The following is a 20,850-nucleotide window of genomic DNA, read 5'->3' as shown; positions in this document are numbered from 1 at the left end:
TCCGCCAGCGTATCATCGCCCATCTGCACTCAGTACAACTACTAGACAGATGACCAGTATGCCTACATACAGCACAAACTGCTGCTACAGCTCTGGTACACGGAAACTTGTGTCCAGACAAATTGCAAAATGGACACCTCACTGTTACTAAATTCTCACGTCCAATATCACCCCTAAACAAAGATAAGTCCACGGTTTCCTGTAGCTTCACAAAAGTAACTCTAAACATCGTGTACCCTAGTTCATACAACTAACTCTGAGAATGAGAGCAAACATCAAAAATTAGAACTTAAACTCACCATTGTGCTAGACTGGTACCACCGAACCTACGTCAAGTACCACTGCCTCCAACTCTCTCACCAAAAGGTAGTGTTGGCCGTGGAAGAATTATTTTCCACGCAACGTTTTGTGTTGGAAAGCGAAACGACCACTTCCTGACATCAAACTGTTACAACCCCCCGAGCTCAGGGACTGTAATACGTCAGAACGACTGAGAAGTATGGTTTGAGAGATAGGGGTGACTCATGCCGGAGCCTGCAGAGAGACACAGACAATTGTGTCACTGACTTTATTGCATCGAAGGTACACAGCCGGCATTCCGGTGATGGCGCCGCGCGCGGAGTGCGTGCGTGAGTCAGCGCCAGTTCCAATGCCAGAATCTGCTGGGTAGGAGTCCGGTCGCCCAGCCTTGCAGCCGTGGGGCTGCTACATTGCCACAGCTTGGCCGCCACGTTTGTTGGCAGCGCCGGTAGCCGGGGCCACAACTGACTGCTCCTTCAAACGCAATTCTGGAACTCACGTAGAGCGCCGAAAGGAAACAGCTGTCCGACGTCGTTGTAGTGAGCCTTAGCAGCTCTGGCTGTCCGCCCAGGGCACAGGTCTGCACCTGGAAGATCGCGAGTGCGCACCCCGGCCCCACCACTGCGGAAGGCAGCTTGCAGTCCGCCGGACGATGCCACCCAGAGAGCGGAGGCCAGCAGCCCTCTCGCACCTCGCGCCGGTGGAGCTCCAAGGTGCGGCCGGCCCGTCACAGCTATGGCGCGTCCGTGTAGCGCAGGTTGGCCGCCGATACCCATCACCAGAGGTAATCGTGGTTGGCTTGCAACTTAAGCAATCGTCATTCTCTCCGGTTCTAAACGCGAACACAAAGGCGACACGACTGCCTGATTTGAGCCTACGGGCTCATTTATTTGTGCGTCTTCTCCCTATGTCTCTGACGTAGTTCCTCTGGAGTGCTCTTTAACAATTACAATGTCGTCTTTCCTCAGCCCGCTTCGGCCAGTACTACACACAGGTCACTAGGACATGTTGTAACTGCAACCTACGGGTTCTTCGCAGCACGTCAGTGCCCTGTGCTGCCCTGATTACTTCACACTTATATACAATGCCCGCCAGGCCGTGCCTTCTCGAATGCGAGCGTTGTCGTAAATCTATCTCGCAGAATCGTTTGCTAAATATCAACATTACCCGTGCCTTCGATCCGCGCGACTGCTACGGTCACAGATTCGAATCCTGCCTCGGGCATGGATGTGTGTGATGTCCTTAGGTTAGTTACGTTTAAGTAGGCAGGCAGATGATTTGAGATTAGATTCAAGGAACACATGGCAGCACTAAAAAACAAAATATACCACACATCAGCAATAGCCACCCACCTGCATGAAACAAAACACCATGTTAACAATACAAGCATCAGCATCCTACACATCCAATCAAAAGGCATAAAACTAGACATCCTTGAAACACTCCAAATATACAAACACCAAACAAAACAACCTGAATCCACTTAAATGACAATATTTACAGTAGTATCATCTCTGTTTTCAGCAACTGCCTACATCATTAAAAAAAAATGCACGCACGCACACACACACACACACACACACACACACACACACACACACACACACACACACACACACACACACACACACCTTAATATTTACCATAAATATTGACAGCCGACAAGAGTACAAGAGATTCTCATTAACAGATAATTCATCACACCAACAGCTTATACCCCTTCTCAAAATGATTCAAATGGCTCTGAGCACTATGGGACTCAACTTCTGAGGTCATTAGTCCCCTAGAACTTAGAACTAGTTAAACCTAACTAACCTAAGGACATCACACACAGCCATGCCCGAGGCAGGATTCGAACCTGCGACCGTAGCGGTCTCGCGGTTCTAGACTGCAGCGCCTAGAACCGCACGGCCACTTCGGCCGGCTGTACCCCTTCTCAGCTTGAAACTATATGTACATCAACTACTGGCACAAATTGTATATCCATCTGCATATTTTAAAGTATTAACCAATGTATTACCCCAACCTTTAGGCAGCTAATATATGTAACTTGTAATCTTCAGACTCCTTGCCATGTAAAGTTTGCTCTCATACAATCACTCTTTCCAGCCTCTCTGTCTCTCTCTCTCTCTCTCTCTCCTTCTGCCTCCAGCCTTTCACATCTGTCTATTAATCCCAATCAAATATTGTTATTTATGTATAATTTTACTGCTGTAGCCAATATGATTATTGTACTTTTAGTCTGTAACATTTCACCTGATTGTTATTAACAAGTATGAAGTTTAAGCCATTTTAACATTTCACCTGATTGTATAAACGAGTATGAAGTTTAAACTGTTTTAACCTGTCAAAATCGGATTTATATGCCCCCTGAAGTACACACACATCTATTCGACACCTCAAAACAAACACCTACAAATCCTTTTAAAATTATTCTGTAATAATGTTGTTACGATGTATATTCTTTGTACTTCGCGATAATGTCTTCTCTTCTGCTATACTAACCTTGCACCCAGCAGACTCAAGACGCCATATTTGTTTACAAATATGACAGTATACATGTGATGTGTTACGACAGCGAAAGGAACCTGTGACCACTGGAGGTACTCTGTTTTACTTATTTTATGTTTACCGTTAGATATCAGTTTAATTTCTTGTCAGAAGAAACCAAAAACCATGTTCTGAAGCAATGTCTTGTTTCTCCACTAGACAGTGCCACAAGTTCCTCCAAAAAATCGTAACACAACACACACACACACACAAATGTCAAACTAACTAATGTAAATCTACCCGATGATGGAGGTTTAAACCTATGAAACGCGTCGTGGAGAGAAATAAAACGGTGACTGGTAACAGCAAACTTGTTGTTTCATTTAATGTCAATAACACTCACGGTAAAGCCTAACCTAAAATGTTCGCATTTAAAGTTACCCTCAGAAACCTATCGAAATACGAAGTCCTGTTCGCTGTAATTACAGTCCCTTCGTGAAGTTATGTGCAGAGTCCACGCGCACGCTGTAAATTTGCTCCTTCCTTGAAAATTTATTTACAATCCCAAATTTTCCTTTGTCTTTCGTTTTCATGCCTTTTACGAAAATATTGATAAATAAACTATACTGAGTATCGTTTCGGTTTATTTAAGTGTGAATAATGTAACAATAAAAATTAAAAAATAATGTTCTCGCATAGGGGCTAGACCTTACGACGCTCAGATTACCGGACTGTGGTGTATAAGTTGCACCAACCGCCGCCTAGAACTGGCGCTAACATTAAAGGCTCGTGCCTCGCCCTACCCTCGCCAAAAATGCCACTTTTCTCTAAACACTTGGCCATCTGGAGCTTCCACTTGTGTCACTTTCATTTCTGGCTATCCCTGCATATGTGGGGTGGGGTAAATAAAAGCGGCCCGGACGAGTGGATACGATACATACAACCACACCCCGTGACGCGCACACCCAGTGTACGCCCGCCACGTGGACCCACATAGTTTCAGAGCGTAGTGCGGGCTGTGTCAATGTGAGTGGTGCAATGCGAAGGGGACAATTGTACCCACAATTGAGTAGCGGGTGTTCGTTGTGGAAAGTTACGTGACAATAAAGTCATGGAAACGGTGTGGACAGTTGTTTGCTGAGAAGTTTATTGGTGTCAAAGTGCCAACGCTTAGTCCGAAAATGGTATCAGGCAGGATCTGTTTTGGACAAGTCAAAAAACATTCCGAAGCGTGTCCGCGCACCAGAAAAGTGGCTGCAGGTCACCAGAGAATGCTTCAGAGTCCTACAAAATCAAACCGACACCTGTCGCAAGAGACCGGCATATTACGTCGACCATGCGAACGAATACACCTGAACCAACACAGGCATCCCTGTGGAGTGTCTGTTGTTCATGCACTAAAACCAGCAGATGCTCCTCAGCGCCTTCAGTTTTGTGAGTGGCTGTTTATTGATACAACAATGAATGGCTTGGACATGAATCTGTTTTTTTATGCCTGATGAAGCCTGGTTTCGTTACGGTATATTGATAATTTTTACTTATGGACCGTCTGACAGCATCTGAATAAAACACAATTTTAGTGCCATACGCGTTTCGCCTTTATTTTCTGCAAGGCATCATCAGTGGCCTGGAATATGTACATATTTAATTTACATTTTTGTCACTGTGCCTATAGGTTACAAACAGTTCTGGTGATTGGTATTTCCTATTAAGTAGTACTGTTTCGAACTGTACTTACAGATTGCGTGGACAATTTCTTACATATTACGCTCCTGTTGCATTTTTGTTGTTGTTCTTCTTCTTACGAATGCCAGTTTGCGGTTTTTTCCCCACATTCCACTGCACTATGAACTGAACGCTTGTTTCAATGCAATGTTTGGTTTCTGTTGCCGACTGTAAAATGTTTTTGCCAAAGATCGAATATTACTGCCAAACTTTCGAGTGTAATTATTGAAGTATCTGTGATCTGTTCGTGTATGCATTTGTGTGTGTGTGTGTTTTGGTGTGATTTAATTTTTTTGTGCTGTGTGTGAGTGAGTGTGTGTGTGTGTGTGTGTGTGTGTGTGTGTGTGTGTGTGTGTTTTTGTGTGGTATAACCTATAGACACAGTGACAAAAATGTAAATTAAATAGCTAACATATGTACATATTCCAGACCACTGATGATGCCTTGCAGAAAATAAAGGCGAAACGCGTATGGCACTAAAATTGTGTTTTATTCAGTTGCTGTCAGACGGATCATAAGTAAAAATTATCAATATACCGTAATATTACACGCAACTGAGGAAGAGAGGACTAAAAAAGTTGAAGAAGCCTGGTTTCGCCTGAGTGGTTATGTCATCTCACAGAAGCATAGGTTCTGGGCAGCGGACAATCCACGCAACTTCCACGAAAGACCATTGCGTGATCAGAAGGTTGAGGTTTGGTGTGCAGTGTCTGCATGCCGCATTGTCGGCCCCATTTTCTTTCATCAGACGCTGACTTCGGCGCGTTACGTTGCCAATACTTTGAAACCATTTGTGGCAGCATTAACGGAGATGGAAAGCACCTACAGTTACCTCCAACAGGATGGAGCAACTGCCCACACAGCCGGCCGAACCTTGGAGCACATTTACACAACCTTCACGCCTCACGAAGTTGTTAGCAGAGGTCAGTCCGGTCGCGGCCGATACCCATGTCACCCGATCTGTCAGCGTACGATTGTGTGGGGAGCGTCAAGTCTAAGATGTATCGCAACAACCATCATAGTCTTCAAGAACTGCAGCGGAACATTTCGGATGAGACTGCAGCAATTCCAGGAGCGGAGCAACGATCCTCCTTCAGTAACTTGCTGATCAGGGCTCAAAAGTGCCAAGAAACGAATGATGGTCACTTTCAATATCTGCTATAGTCAGGTTAGTACTGTATTTCCTTTCCTCTGCTGTATTTCTTTGTACCCTGGAACTCTGTTTCCCGGACTACTTTTATGTGCTCCAACCTGTACCGTAAATATGGCCGACATCGGTGCTAACGAGTAGGCGCGGTCTCCTTGTAAGTACCAAACGATTTCCAGCCTGATGTTCACGAAATAAATGTCGTAGTTTCTTCTGAATAAATCAATATTGCGAACAAACAAACCCAACGATCGAATATATGTGTCAGGGATGGCAAAGTTAGCATCCAACAATGGCCTATACAAAAAGTTTGCAAACTGATGCCGCAGATCAGTCTGACACTCTTTTCTGGATTAATTATATTCTTGATTAATGCACAGAGTTGCCTAAAATATAGCACCATACGAATAAAAGTGAGAGTAAGCAAAGAAGGCAAGGCTTCGTATTTCATTGTCAGAAACACTGGAGATTATTTATCTTAGTCTGACAACATCCGCACTACAAATAAAGATTTGTTTAGGTGCTTCAGCACTTCTGTGGTATGCTTCTCCAAAATGAATTTATTATGAAGAATTTATCATTATCAACCTATTCTGTAAGCTTGTCCTCAGATTTTAGCTATGTACTAGGAGAAACCTCCTACAAGTTCTGAACTGCATATAGTATGTCTTTTCGAAGTACGGCGACAAAGAATTGGCTAAGAAAAATTTATTAATGTCAATGAAAATTTCGTTAACCGTTCGTTCTGAAACTATATTTAATTTGCTATGTATTCTTGCATTTGACGTCGACGTCTTCGTTTCTCTTTTATCCAGCATGAGGCTGGGTTGGGACATTTATGGCACTTCTCCACTTTCTCTGTGTTTCCACCATTCTTCTTCTATAACTGTTTAGTTCGAGCTCGGATTCCTTCTCCTTAAACTAGTATTTATTAAGCCAATCCATCTCGCACTCGGTCTCCTTCTTGTCGTGGAACTTAGCCTCTATCATTCGTTTTGGTATTATTCAATTTTCTGCTCTCTTTACATGTCCAAAGCATTTTAACTTGTTCTTCTCAGTTTCCTCATTCAGCTTTTCTGCTCCAATTTCGTTCCTAACATCTTCATTCTCACTCTGTTCTCCCCTTTTCCCTAACATACTTCTTAGGACTTTTCATTTCACTGGCTTGGATTCTACTCTCCTCTGTTCTTGTCATTGTCCAGGTCTCCGATGCATAGGCCAGCGTGGATGTAAAGTACGTCTTGTACGGCACTCTTTACACTTCACTAGCATTTACCTCTCCCAGACTAAGCCCTTCATACACTGGTAAAATACGTTGCTCTGCTGCATCCTTTTGCTAACCTCTCTCTCCATTCTCCATTATCACACTTCCTAGATACTTAAAGTTATCCACAATTTCATTGTCCTGTCCTTTAATATCAATTTGCCCTTACCTACTCTGTCTCCCGTGGTTACCACCATGGTATTGCTTTTCTACACATTACATTTCATTCTATATTATATTTGTATCATCTGAAAACAAAACAAACTTGGCATCTGATAATGTTCCTGACCCATACGTATTATAAAAAAATGTATGTATGTATGTTCTCAACCAAACCCGGTACACATATCCTTTACTGTCAGACAACAATCGCTGTGGGGGTAAGGACCGCGTACCTAATAAAGTTCAGAAGATATGACGTCATCAACAGTGAGATGCGTGAAAAGTGCCGCATCATGCATGGCGTTTAAATGTATTACATCTGTATTACTAACTGTATTCGCAATAAATTTCGCAGACAGTATACATATGCTGCTCAATACACCTACAAAAAATTCAGAGGATATGACGTCATAAATATTGAGATGCGTGAAAAACTGCCGCATCGTGCTTGACGTTTAAATTTATTACACCTTCGCTACTAACTTTATTAGCCATGTATTTCGCAGACAGTATCGACATATGACGCCGAATGTACCTACAGAAATACGTCATTGTACGACACATATCTGCAGAGATATGACGTCATAAACACTGAGATGCGTGAAAAATTGCCGCATCATGCGCCAAATTTTAAGACATTTATTCTTTACTAGTAAGACACCCGTACAGTCAAGTCAAATTAAGGAAATCCTTGACGCCCAGCAGCGATTCTGACAGCTTTCAACTACGAAACACGAACGGCTGCACGCGAAAACGGTAGCCATCTATAAAGCTATGAGGAGGCGTTGCCATCGAGACGTTAACAAAATCGCGTTGCAGACACGCAAAGCAGCTGCGTCCAGCATACAGAAACTGTCTGCAATTATGTTTCTCTATTTGGATACTACACTTATACATTTGTCCATTATGCATGTTTCATTGTACTACTGTTTCGTAATTACACCTCACTGCCAACACAGTTCATTTTTTGCTTTCGTTACTGACAGAAAACTGGCAACATGAATACCAGGAACAATGCCGGCTTTGTCATCTAGGATACACAATACATAGCAAGAGCCTTTAGATAGAACCCTGTGGGACACTACATGTAATGAGTCCTTTGTCTCTTTTTATATTCTGCTGTACTCTTAACGCCTTCTTGACGGTTCGTGTCTTTCTGCGGCGTCCTCGGGGACTAAGGAGAATGAATAAGATAAACATAGAGAAGCTTCCATCGCAACCTTGCCAGTGAATGGATTGCTACAAGATTTTTCGTAATTCGTGTTACACACATAGAGGTTGTAGAGGGGACTTGGTAGATCAAGTTTTACACAGGAACCTATTTCAGACAACGTCATCCAACGACGCTACAGAGCGTCGAAGTTATAGGCACCAGCGCCTGTAAATGGGGCTGATTCTGTTATGGCGTTGCAAACTTTCTAGGATGACGGAGAAGGATAACTGTATCAATTTGAGGTAAGGGTCCCTGTACCGAAAACGAACGAGTCGAAAGTTACAAGCGAAAACCGTTCTGATACCTACGACGGCGGAATACATGTGCTGGTACCGCTGTTTCTAAGACTGTATGGCTGTCAACTTTCAGAGGTGGTAGTGTAGACCAAAACAAAGAAAAAATGTCTAATAAACATGAGCTCTAAAATGCATACCTTAAGAGCTATGAGCACCTATTCAATAAAGATGTGTTTTGACAGTAGCGAACATGAAGAAGTGCTCATAGCGCTTCAGGCACGCATTTTAGAGCCCGTGTTTACCGGACATTTTTTTCCTTGTTTTGGTCCATACTAACTTATGTTAAAGTTACCTTCCCTACAATCTTAGCAACCACAGAAATAGCACATGTATTCCACTGTCAGATGTTTCAGAACGGTTTTCGCTTGTAACTTTCGACTCGTTCTTTTACAGTAGAAAGGCCTTTATCCTAAATTGATACATTTATCCTTCTCCATCGTCGCAGAATGTTTGTAACATCGTATCGGAATCACCCTGTATACAGGGTGGTCCATTGATAGTGACCAGGCCAAATATCTCACGAAATAAGCGTCAAACGAAAAAACTACAAAGGACGAAACTTGTCTAGCTTGAAGGGGGAAACCAGATGGCGCTATGGTTGGTCCGCTAGATGGCGCTGCCATAGATCAAACGGATATTAACTGCGTTTTTTTAAAAATAGGAACCCCCATTTTTATTACATATTCGTATAGTAGGTAAAGAAATATGGTTTAGTTGGACCACTTTTTTCGCTTTTTGATAGATGTGCGCTGTAATAGTCACAAACATATGGCTCACAATTTTAGGCGAACAGATGGTAACAGGTAGGCTTTTTAAATTAAAATACAGAACGTAGGTATGTTTTAACATGTTAGTTCGGTTGTTCCAATGTGACACATGCACCTTTGAGAACTTATCATTTCTGAGTATGCATGCTGTTACAGCGTGATTACCTGTAAATACCACATTAATGCAATATATGCTCAAAATGATGTCCGTCAAAATGCATTTGGCAATACGTGTAACGACACTCCTCTCAACAGCGAGTAGTTCGCCTTCCGTAATGTTCGCATATGCATTGACAATGCGCTGACGCATGTTGTCAGGCATTGTCGGTGGATCACGATAGCAAATATCCTTCAACTTTCCCCACAGAAAGAAATCCGGGGACGTCAGATCCGGTGAACGTGCGGGCCATGGTATGGTGCTTCGACGACCAATCCACCTGTCATGAAATATGCTATTCAATACCGCTTCAATCGCACGCGAGCTATGTGCCGGACATCCATCATGTTGGAAGTACATCGCCATTCTGTCATGCAGTGAAACGTCTTCTAGTAACATCGGTAGAGCGTTACGTAGGAAATCAGCATACATTGCACCATTTATTTAGATTGCCATCGATAAAATGGGGGCCAATTATTCTTCCTCACATAACGCCGCACCATACATTAACCCGCCAAAGTCGCTGATGTTCCACTTGTCGCAGCCATCGTGGATTTTCCGTTGCCCAATAGCGGTTTACGTTACCGCTGTTGGTGAATGACGCTTCGTCGCTAAATAGAACGCGTGCCAAAAATCTGTCATCGTCCCGTAATTTCTCATGTGCCCAGTGGCAGAACTGTACACGACGTTCAAAGTCGTCGCCATGCAATCTCTGGTGCATAGAAATATGGTACGGATGCAATCGATGTTAATGTAGCATTCTCAACACCGACGTTTTTCAGATTCCCGATTCTCGCACAGTTTGTCTGCTACTGATGTGCGGATTAGCCGCGACAGCAGCTAAAACACCTACTTGGGCATCATCATTTGTTGCAGGTCGTGGTTGACGTTTCACATGTGGCTGAACACTTCCTGTTTCCTTAAATAACTTAACTATCCGGCGAACGGTCCGGACACTTGGATGATGTCGTCCAGGATACCTAGCAGCATACATAGCACACGGCATTTTTATCACAATACCCATACATCAACACGATATCGACCTTTTCCGAAATTGGTAAACGGTCCAGTTTAACACGGGTAATGTATCACGAAGCAAATACCTTCCGCACTGGCGGAATGTTACGTGATACCACGTACTTATACGTTTGTGACTATTACAGCGCCATCTATCACAGAGCGAGAAAAGTGGTCCAAGTAAAACATTCATATTTCTTTACGTGCTACACGAATATGTAATATAATTGGGGGTTCCTACTTTAAAAAAACGCAGTTGACATCCGTTTGGCCTATGGCAGCGCCATCTAGCGGGGCCAACCATAGCGCCATCTGGTTTCCCCCTTCAAGCTAGACGAGTTTCGTTCTTTGTAGTTTTTTCGTTTGATGCTTATTTCGTGAGGTATTTGGCCCGGTCACTATCAATGGACCACCCTGTATACACACATTTACAGACGGCGCCGGCGCCAATAACTTTGACGCTCTGTAGCGTCATTGGATGAAGTTTCCGCACATGGGATTCTATGTAAGACTGGATCTACTAGTTCCTTCTACGACCTGTAAGTGTGTAACATGAATTGTGAGACACCCTGTATATGCGTAGTGGTCCCGCCGTGCTTGGCACCGCCCACTCCTCCGCGCCGGCTGGAGCGGCGGTACAGCTGGGAGGCATTATCTCCGAACGCCTCCAGATAAAGGCGGGCGCGCTAAAGTCCCCAGGGAGAGGTCCCAGTAGCTCTGTCAACATCACGGCGTCCGCTTATCGCGACGCCTCGTCCTCCAGACAGCGGGCACTCCGCTACTTCTCAGCCGCTGATGAGTGCCGCTCGTCCGCCTGAGATGACACGGCCGCCCAGCTAGACGCCAGCCACCCGCCGAGTACCCGATCGCGCACACGCCATGACGGAGGCGCCGCTGGAGAATGTCGTCTACTACCGCGGCGGTGGCGGCTACGCCTCCCTGCTGCGCTTGCCGCGTGAGTACACGCACTGCGGCCTTCAACCCTTGTGTGTGTTTTGCTAACGTACTAGAGACTGCACGCAGAATAACAACAACAATAATACGTGTTTCAAACGCTGTGCATTCGATTACACGCGACGAGCTGAAACTGTGTGCCGTACCATGGTTCGAAAGAGAATCCTCCTCTTTTGTGGTAAGCACACTATCAATGCCGCATGGGCTCTCTCAGAGCTTCAATTCGCTGCAGACCTCTCATCGCCTCTTGTAAATCCCGTCAGCTTTACCGTGAGACGTGTTCAAATAGTGCTACTGGCAGAGTACTGTTCGCGAACGGGACATACCTAGTTTCAAGCTCCGATACGGTACACATATTTAACCTATCACAAAAAAATTAAGGTAGCGTAAATACGACCTTGTAATTTGTTTACTGAATATGCACGTCGTGGTTTCTTGGTCTTCCACGTTTTGTTACATTACCTTGATTCTTTTCTTTTTCCTGGCCGCATAAGGCCACATCCATAAGGGGTCGGCGAGTTGACGTGGATTTGGCAAAGAACGGATTTGATCCGGGAGGGCAACGCGTCTCCCCTGATCCCGGAAGAGGCGTCGTAACGCGCACGCCTATTCGACCTTGTAGCATTACCTTCAGTAAATATTTTAATAGGCATTTGACAAGTATTGCAAGAATCATACAATGTAGGTTTTCATGGCCAGCATCTTTTTCAGTTAAAACTTCCGAGCTCAAATGCCGTGGTCGATGCATAAAACTGCTTCCTAACGTTTCGTCACCAGGTGCAGGAGATATTTTCCGAGTATCCGTTTTACATCGGAAGATATCTCCCGCAATTGGAGACGAAACGTTAAGAATCTGTTCTGTACATCGACTACGACCTCTCAGCACGGAAGCTTTAACTGAAGAAATATTACAAGACATTCTCGAGGGAGTACTACCAATCAATACCGGCGCTTCCCAGAGATCCAAATTGTGAGAGGTGGCGCTTAGGTCAATACACTGGTCTCTTTTTCGGGAGGAAGTACGTTTAGATCCCATCTGGACATTCTGATTTAGATTCTCCGAAACTTTCTTAAAATGAATTCACACGAATATCGGAATAGATCTTTCAAAGAAGCAACAATTTATATTCAGCTCCGTTTTTCTTCTCTAGATGACCACGATGTCGATTAAACCTGACGTCCCTGCCATGCAGTCCTTAATAGTTCTTAGATTCGAGAACTACTGTTCAGAAAAGGGCTTTCCAGCGAAACCTCTGCAGCGTACTCGAAACAACCTTTGCAGCATGATGACGTCCGTCCACATTCCTGCGCGTTTGGACTTGGTGGCGAGCTTCAGTTCTTGTAAGTTTTCATGTACCGCAGTGTCATCATGTCATCATAACTTTTCCGGAGCTGGCGTGCCTGTTGTTTCGTCTATGCCGCAGAAGTTTCTCTGGAAAGCCCTTACACATCCTCCATATAACCTCGATTTCTCCCCAAGCGATTTCCATAGTTTTAGAGCCCTAAAGAAAGACGTTCGAGACCGTCCATTTGCTTCGATCGAAGAGATGCAGTCTGGATACAATCATGATTTCATAGGCAACGGCAAAAGTTTTTCCGTGAAGGCATTGACCGTCTTATATCACAGTGAGATAAATGTAATAACAATTACAGCGATTACTTTTGAAATAGTAAACACTATGCTTACTTTTTACCATATGTCTCATTTTCATTTCACTGCCCCTTATAGTTTTTAACGGCACACACAGAGAATGTAACTATTGGTTAAATTTCAAGTTCTCGGAAACCTTTCTTTGGAAGCATATGATTTTAACCAAGTCAAAAATATGCAACTTGCATATTTTGAGAGTGTCTCTACCTTTTTAATCTCGCAGAAACCTACTTTTGCAGTCCGTATTGAAATAATTCCATTGTAATTCCTTTATTTTACTATGACTGCTTTATTATTTTTGGCTCTCTGACTGATCAGTTTTAATTAACAGAAGGCTCTGATAATCGCGCCCTCGAGCACGTTGGCAGCCGAAATATCAACAGTGTTCTCCCCTTCAAAATGCATCTGAGTTTAGTTGCTAAATCTATGTAAGCCGCTCAAAAAAAGTTTTGCATCACATGTATGTCTGCAAACGTGTGACGGCTTAGAGTCAGTGGGAGCAGGGAATGAAAGAACGAGCCTCATGAAAATAACATGTATATCTACTGTGAAATAAAATTAAAACAATAATCAAAATAAAAGCAACTTGTTAGAAGATGCACGTCGGTAAAACGAAAATCTGCATCTGGGTAACATTCAATAACATGATTCTCCACCGTTTGCATTTTAACATGCATGGATCCTACTCGATATGCTGTCCAGAAAGTTGTCGAGACGTTGCTGCTCATGCCTTTCCCACCCTTCGATGGTGGTCATTCGGTGGTCATCCAGTGTGTGCTTAAGGTTCGTGCGAGGACACGCAACAACTTTCAACTGTGTCCAAACACACTGTCACTTTCCTATCTGCACGTACCGCAGGTCGCTTCATTCGGTTGATTCCTGTATCTGGAAGGAATATGTTCAGCGGATGGAGGAGGTGTGTTCGCATCCTCCGCCAAAATGTTGACTGTAAGGCTGGGCAAAAGGGTTGCAGGGTCCTGTCTCGATAATGCACAATATTCAACTTACCCTTAGTAGCGACGAGAAGTACTCGACGTCCGTATATAGCGTGTTCAATATTTTGAGAGACGGTAGTATGGACCAAATCAAGGTAAAATGTCCAGTAAATATGCGATCTAAAAATGGTTCAAATGGCTCTGAGCACTATGGGACTTAACATCTATGGTCATCAGTCCCCTAGAACTTAGAACTACTTAAACCTAACTAACCTAAGGACATCACACAACACCCAGTCATTATGCAATCTAAAATGCATACCTTAAAACCTATGAGCACGTATTCATCTTCTCTTCTACTGCAAGCTCTAGCCGGCCGTCGTGACCGAGCGGTTCTAGGCGCTTCAGCCGGAACCGCGCTGCTGTTGAGAGGCACCCACTTGCCTTTCTCATACTGTGGCATCAAGCAGTCAGGCCTGCAAGATGAGTGGTTTGCCAAGCGAGTGGAATCTTCCTTAATTTATCGAGCAACATGAATTCTCGTATCTTACTATTTAGTTACAAATTATCCTCCTGTATGAATAATACGCAACGGAAACACGCATCTGACTATCAGTGATTTATAGAACTCTGACTGTACACTACGCACTGGCAATACCACATTTACCTTTTGTCTTTGATTTAACGGCTTTTATATAAATTCGGGACATTACGATAACATACAATTTAATGAAAAAGGCCACCAATCTCTTTCACTATTTGATTTATTCCTAAACACACAAATTCTACAACCTACAACAAAATCACATGAGAAATTCCGCCCAGTGGGCACGGCTTTACGTTAGTGAATCTCTATACTATGGTCTCGTAATCTATTTACCGCAACAGTGCACTCCCTGGATCGGATGGTGGATCTTTTATTATACCTCACACTTCGCCTCTCACAATAATCCTCACAAAACTTTCCTCCAGATCGAGCGATACAGAAGGAACAGGCATACCCACAAATCTTTCGAAACTACCTTGCTACTCCCATGCAAAACACACATACCCAAATTACAAGACATACACAACACAACAATATGAAATATTACACAAAGAACGGTTACAACTTCATCACTTTCCGCTTTCCCACTTCAATCAATATTTATCCCAGTTTCACACGACCCTGCCCCACTTTGTAATTCTACTTTCCTACTGTGAACTCTGGAGATAAACGCACGTCTTCCTGTGCAATGCAAGCCAAGTGGCGTTGCTGGAAAAACGGCCGACTCACCTTGGTTCTCTCTCAGAGTTTAAATTTAGCGTCACACGGAATGATATTTCTTAAATACTTCAACTTATGATACACACGCTATTTCTTAAATATTTCAGCTTATTGTACACACGCTATTAATTCTTAAATATTTCAGCTTATTGTACACACGCTATTAATTCTTAAATATTTCAGCTTAAGCTCACGGAAGTATCTCAACTTCTAACTACACGTGGGCTCTTTGTGACCGTTGGTTTACTACAATCCCCTTAAAATTACCTGCCTCAACTTTGTAATTTTCCCCACAAAAGGTCCTGTGAAAGAGAAAGTATTAATTCTAACTACTCTTAAATATTCCACATCCATACCATGCCTCCACTCTTTCATTGCGGAGCACAACAAAAAAACAGGTCTTTACAGCAGAAGGTTCAGCGGCAGAGTACCTGAAACATGGCCGTATTCCGATTCTCTCGCACCTCTCTCGAAGTGGGAGAAGCACCCTGCTACCTTATTGGTCAGCCACATTTCAGACGCTCAAAGCTCTGGTAACTTCCATCTCTTTGGTCTCACCAAAGGTAGCCAAAGGATCGACTCAAAGATGATATATTCCGATTCACTATCTGTGGTTAGCAGACGACCATACATTCATTCCTTTCACAGATCTCACCAAACTGGATGTAGGGATTTATTTTGAGGGAGTGCACATGTGATCAATTAAATAAATAAATTGTCATTCTTTCCCACACTGGTATCCGGCTTCGCTGTATTAATTGAAATTGAGTTACTTTTACACAAAAAATGTGTTGTTCTGACAAGAATTTCGTACCTATTTTCAATGTTGGGCGGTACTGTACCCTTTCACCACCGGCTACCCATGCAGAAAAAAATGGCACGGTACTATCCTTGCAATGCGAGGGTAGTTCCGAACATTTTTTTAAGAAAACTGTATTCGAACAAACGTAGCAAGTCATCAAAGTAACCAGGAGGAGACCTTAGCCCCTGGTGACCTCAAATTGACGACCAAATGTTGTTACTTTACCAAATTGGCAGTTGTTGCATTATTGTACTCTCCACAATCCGGAGTAACGTACACATACTAATTTACAACAATCTACATTACAAATAAAACATCACATCATAGAAATGAAAAAATAATCTTGAGATAAAATTTTGCTTTAGTTACTGGGATCTTCGTTATTTTTATGAGTAATCCAAATTTCAGTAATTCTAAAACAAATAAAAAATACTTTCTCTGTTGTCACACATATAGACGACAAGAACTTGCATTTCGACTAGCCTTCGTTACACTTTAATGTGAAATGTCACCACTGTGATAATAAAAATAAGTGGCTTCAGTCAAAACACCAACAAGATTATTACTATGGACGACATCAAAATACATCAGTTAATTCCGATATTTGTTGTGCAATGCAAACTCTTGTCCCCTGTGACAACCTTACTGATCAATGCTACATGAACCGCTACGTTAGTATTACGCCACTGGCTTATAATTAGAGCATCATTGTACCAAATATTCTGATAAACATGCTACGTGAACTTGATAACCCAGAACAGACAAAAAAACAAACACTAACTATTCTAAAGACAAATGTTGATGAAATACAATTACACTTGCTGTCCCTTCAGGAATGAAACACATAAAAAAAACATTTACACAATTACAAATACATTATTTCCTATCTTGCGAGTCACACGGAAATCTTTCATTCTGTGATTTTCTTGTGGTCAAAAAGTTGCTGATAGTTTTCCTAGAACCACTGTCTCGGTGTCAAAGCTCTCCCATGGTTACCCGGACGAAAGTCTTTGAGTCACTCAAATCGGCATTTTGAACACGCACTGAACAGTAAACTGTATCTCACATTAAAGACAAATGTCATAGTCACTGTCAGAGTACCATCCACACGAATCTGTTCGTCCAAAAAAAAAAAAATGGCCCTACAACTACTATTACCCACGGTTCTGTCCTTTCAGTTCATGGTGTAATTAAAAGTCGTAAGTTTCAACAAACAGCACTTATTCCCGCACCAGTTCAAGAAATGTCTCCTACTACAGACGCAAATGTCAATGTCCCACTCTAGTTTCTTGCCTTCATACAATAATTGTTCACCAAACGACAACTGTCCTCTAAGTATACCAAGTGTCCCACATGCAATTCACAAAGCACACTTAACAAGTCACTGCCAAAAGTTTATGGATCCCACCATTCAGTGGTCAAGACAAAACAAAACGATCGTCCTGTCTGCTAAAGACAAAATCTTTTCCACCACTCACAACGTGGAAACACCAGTCCTTCACTTTCCACATTATGTAAAGTCGCAGTCATCCTGTTTCACGGCTCCACAGTCCAGTACTAGTTATTAGCTGCTGGTAAAAAAAATGCTCGCCGGGCTCTGCCGCGCCTCGTCCATTCTGCAGTAGCGCCGCTGCGCGCGCCGTTGAGCAGAAGAAACCACCCGCTGTTGCCTCCGCGGGATACCTTCCCCAGTCGTAAGGGTGGCGGAACTCATGAATGGCCAGTGGTACGTGCGTGTCGCCCCAGGCCGTTGACCTGCTGTAGCGGGCGCGTGGAGTGTACCCCGTCCGACAGTGGAGTGGGGAGTGCCGCGGCTCTGTCGCCTGTCGCCATGGCATCGTCAGCTCGGCCCGCTAGCGGTATGGGCGTTACGACACCCAATCATTTAGCCTTCCGTGCATCTCGCAACATTACAGACAAAAGGAAATTCTTACATTAAAATTATACACCCTAGTTTTCTACACATACAACATCAACATTTATCTCTTTTCTATAGACAGCCCACACTCGTGCTATTCATTGTACCTGTCGTCCCTCATACAAAACATGAAAGTGTAAAAAAAAAACAAAAGGAATAATAAACAATCTATACAGCTCATAATTACAATATCAAATAGTAGGCTACTCTAACATCCTATCACAGTGAAAATATTAGAAACATTATCCTAAAACTACAATATACAATGAACTTTTGTGCTTGTGACACACTGAAATTAATACCCCTTGAAAGTGTTCTAACAAAAAATAAGAAATAATCTACACAGCTCACAATTACCTACCACTGGTTATTAAATATTAAACTACTTTAACATCCTATCACAACAAACATTTTAGAAACTGTTGACTCTAAATCTACAACATACAATGCACCTTTGTGCTTGTGACAGATTGAAATTAGTATCTCTTTATACATTTTACCTTTTATTATATATAACAACATTTCTAGGACATGTATGAACCATCCACATGATGTCAAATCCTGACCTGCCATCGAGGTTCATCCAAATCAAACAATACACAATAATGTTTTAGTTACAGATCGGTAGGATCCCCTTTACAGGAGTGGGCGCATTGATCACACTACTCTACGACTCTCACTCACCAGACATCACATTTTCCTTCTCATTCAATCCATTAATACACTAACAGAATAGGTCTAGAAGTCAGTTAACCTTAACACCACCACACTCACGACAACGTACCATACCTTTGCTCCCTTATACTTATAACACCACCACACTCACGACAACATACCATACCTTTGCTCCCTTATACTCAACCACATAACACATGAAGCTGTTCCGGAGATAGCTTTCCAGTCTCCGAATTCGTCCTTTCACTCTGGCACCTCTCTCCATCGGCTTACCTCCGCATTCACTTCATGCTAAATATCAACTTAGAATTGCGACATTTCATCTAAGAAACAAAAATACACAAATTATTCAACCTGCAAAATAACTGTACACATTCTTGGTACCGTTTTGATTAGTTATCCTGGTACCAGGCTTCAACAACAGCAACAATAAATATTATTTTTGCCAAATCGCAAATGTTATGCTAAGAACTAGATCTTACACTTATATTACATCTTACGTCAGTGTTCCACAACGTTCACCATCTGGATCTCATACTCCCTTTATGTCCTTTCACATTGTGCAGTTGTCCTCATCTCTTCATTCGTATTTCGGCTCTCCGTCCGTCCATTACTCCATCATTTCCTGGTCTTCCTTCGCCATTCGCATCAATCTCTATTGCAGCATACACAGGTCTCTCTGTAACATACATCTAAGACATCTCCACATTATTCAATTCTACTCACCTTTATTTACCACTGTTTCATCACGTCGAATCTCTATTTATTAATCACACTGCTTCACGTCGCTTCTTCCCTTACCTATCACCTTTATCCACTACTATTTATCACGTCGCTTCTCTATCTACCATCTTTATTCCCTCATAAATCATCACGTCGTTTCTGCTTGATCCTTATTCATACAACAAAAAATACGTACATACACCACTCTGTCGACTCCTGTTCATGACTCATTTGACCAGTCTATTCCGTCATACTTCCTGACATCCCGCCTGAAAATTCTTATGTTCGATTTGACCCTGCACAACGTTACACACCACAAATAAATACACTGACTATCTACCATAAATTGCCTACTTTAGATCTATCCTTAACTTTTCCATAATTTGATGTTAGAAATGTGATGAAGCCCACGAGACTGTTTTCCCTTGATCGTCTCAATCAGTACAGCATTTTCATGGACAATCCGCCTCACTCTGAATGGTCCACTATACACAGTAAAGAATTTGCTAGTTAGGAATCTGTGCTTCTTTGATAATCGATGAGTTTTAATTAGAACCTTGTCTCCTACTGCCAATTCGATCTTACGGATCTTTCCTTTCTGCTTCTCCTGCCTATCCTTAGCTGCTTTCTTAATACGCTCTATCGCAACCTTGACAATTTCTGTGTGCCTCTGCTTTCCTGATCGCGGAAAATCTACCAGCTCCCTGACTCGATCTGGTGGTGGTTCATTCTTTTGTACCGTAATTGGTGATAATCCAGTTGCTCCATGTGGTAGCTCATTGAGGATGTCCTGAAAATCTTTGAGAAAAATACTCCAACTTCTGTGTTGCCTATGGCAATAGATCTTACACAACTTTCCCAGTTCTTTTACCACTCTTTCACTGGGGTTACTTGCAGCATGGTATCGGGATATGAACACCGGTTTTATCCTTCTTCTCTTCAGTGTGGTTAGCCATTGTCTGGATCTATATTGCGGTCCATTGTCAGCTATGAACTTTTCTACAGTTCCTACTTCTCGCAAAAAGTTTTTAACGATCGCTGCCGCCACTGTCCTTCCCGTCGCACGTTTCAAGGCGGTAAAAGTCACATACTTTGACACCAATTCCACTGCTACTAAAACATATCTATATCCCTGCACTGACTTAGGTAGTGGGCCAAACAAATCTGTTGCTCCGAATTCCCTCAATCTACCTGGCACTATCGGAAAAAGCGGTGCTTTGCATGAGATAGTTAACGATTTTGCCTTCTGGCACAATTTGCAACTACCAAGCACGTTCTTGATCCTTCTCTCCATACTAATGAAATAAACTGATTCCCTTAACTTCTTACAGCATTTCCTTGCCCCGTAATGCCCGTAACTTAGGTGAGTGTACCAGATCAGCTTGTT

The 20,850-nt window shown here is 42.8% G+C and overlaps 1 protein-coding gene across 1 annotated transcript in view; it reads left to right on the top strand.

Annotated features, from left to right (window-relative positions):
• Window positions 1-11,442: 11,442 nt before the first annotated feature.
• The window catches only part of LOC124594115, a 217,269-nt gene continuing 207,861 nt past the window's right edge, over window positions 11,443-20,850 (top strand). Inside the window, exon 1 of the mRNA XM_047132472.1 lies at window positions 11,443-11,493. The gene's annotated coding sequence lies outside the window, so the exon portion shown is untranslated. The remainder of the gene's footprint in view (window positions 11,494-20,850) is intronic.

This window comes from Schistocerca americana, chromosome 2, assembly GCF_021461395.2.
Source record: "Schistocerca americana isolate TAMUIC-IGC-003095 chromosome 2, iqSchAmer2.1, whole genome shotgun sequence".
NCBI classification, from domain to species: domain Eukaryota; kingdom Metazoa; phylum Arthropoda; class Insecta; order Orthoptera; family Acrididae; genus Schistocerca; species Schistocerca americana.
This window is presented reverse-complemented; position numbering and strand designations above follow the sequence as displayed.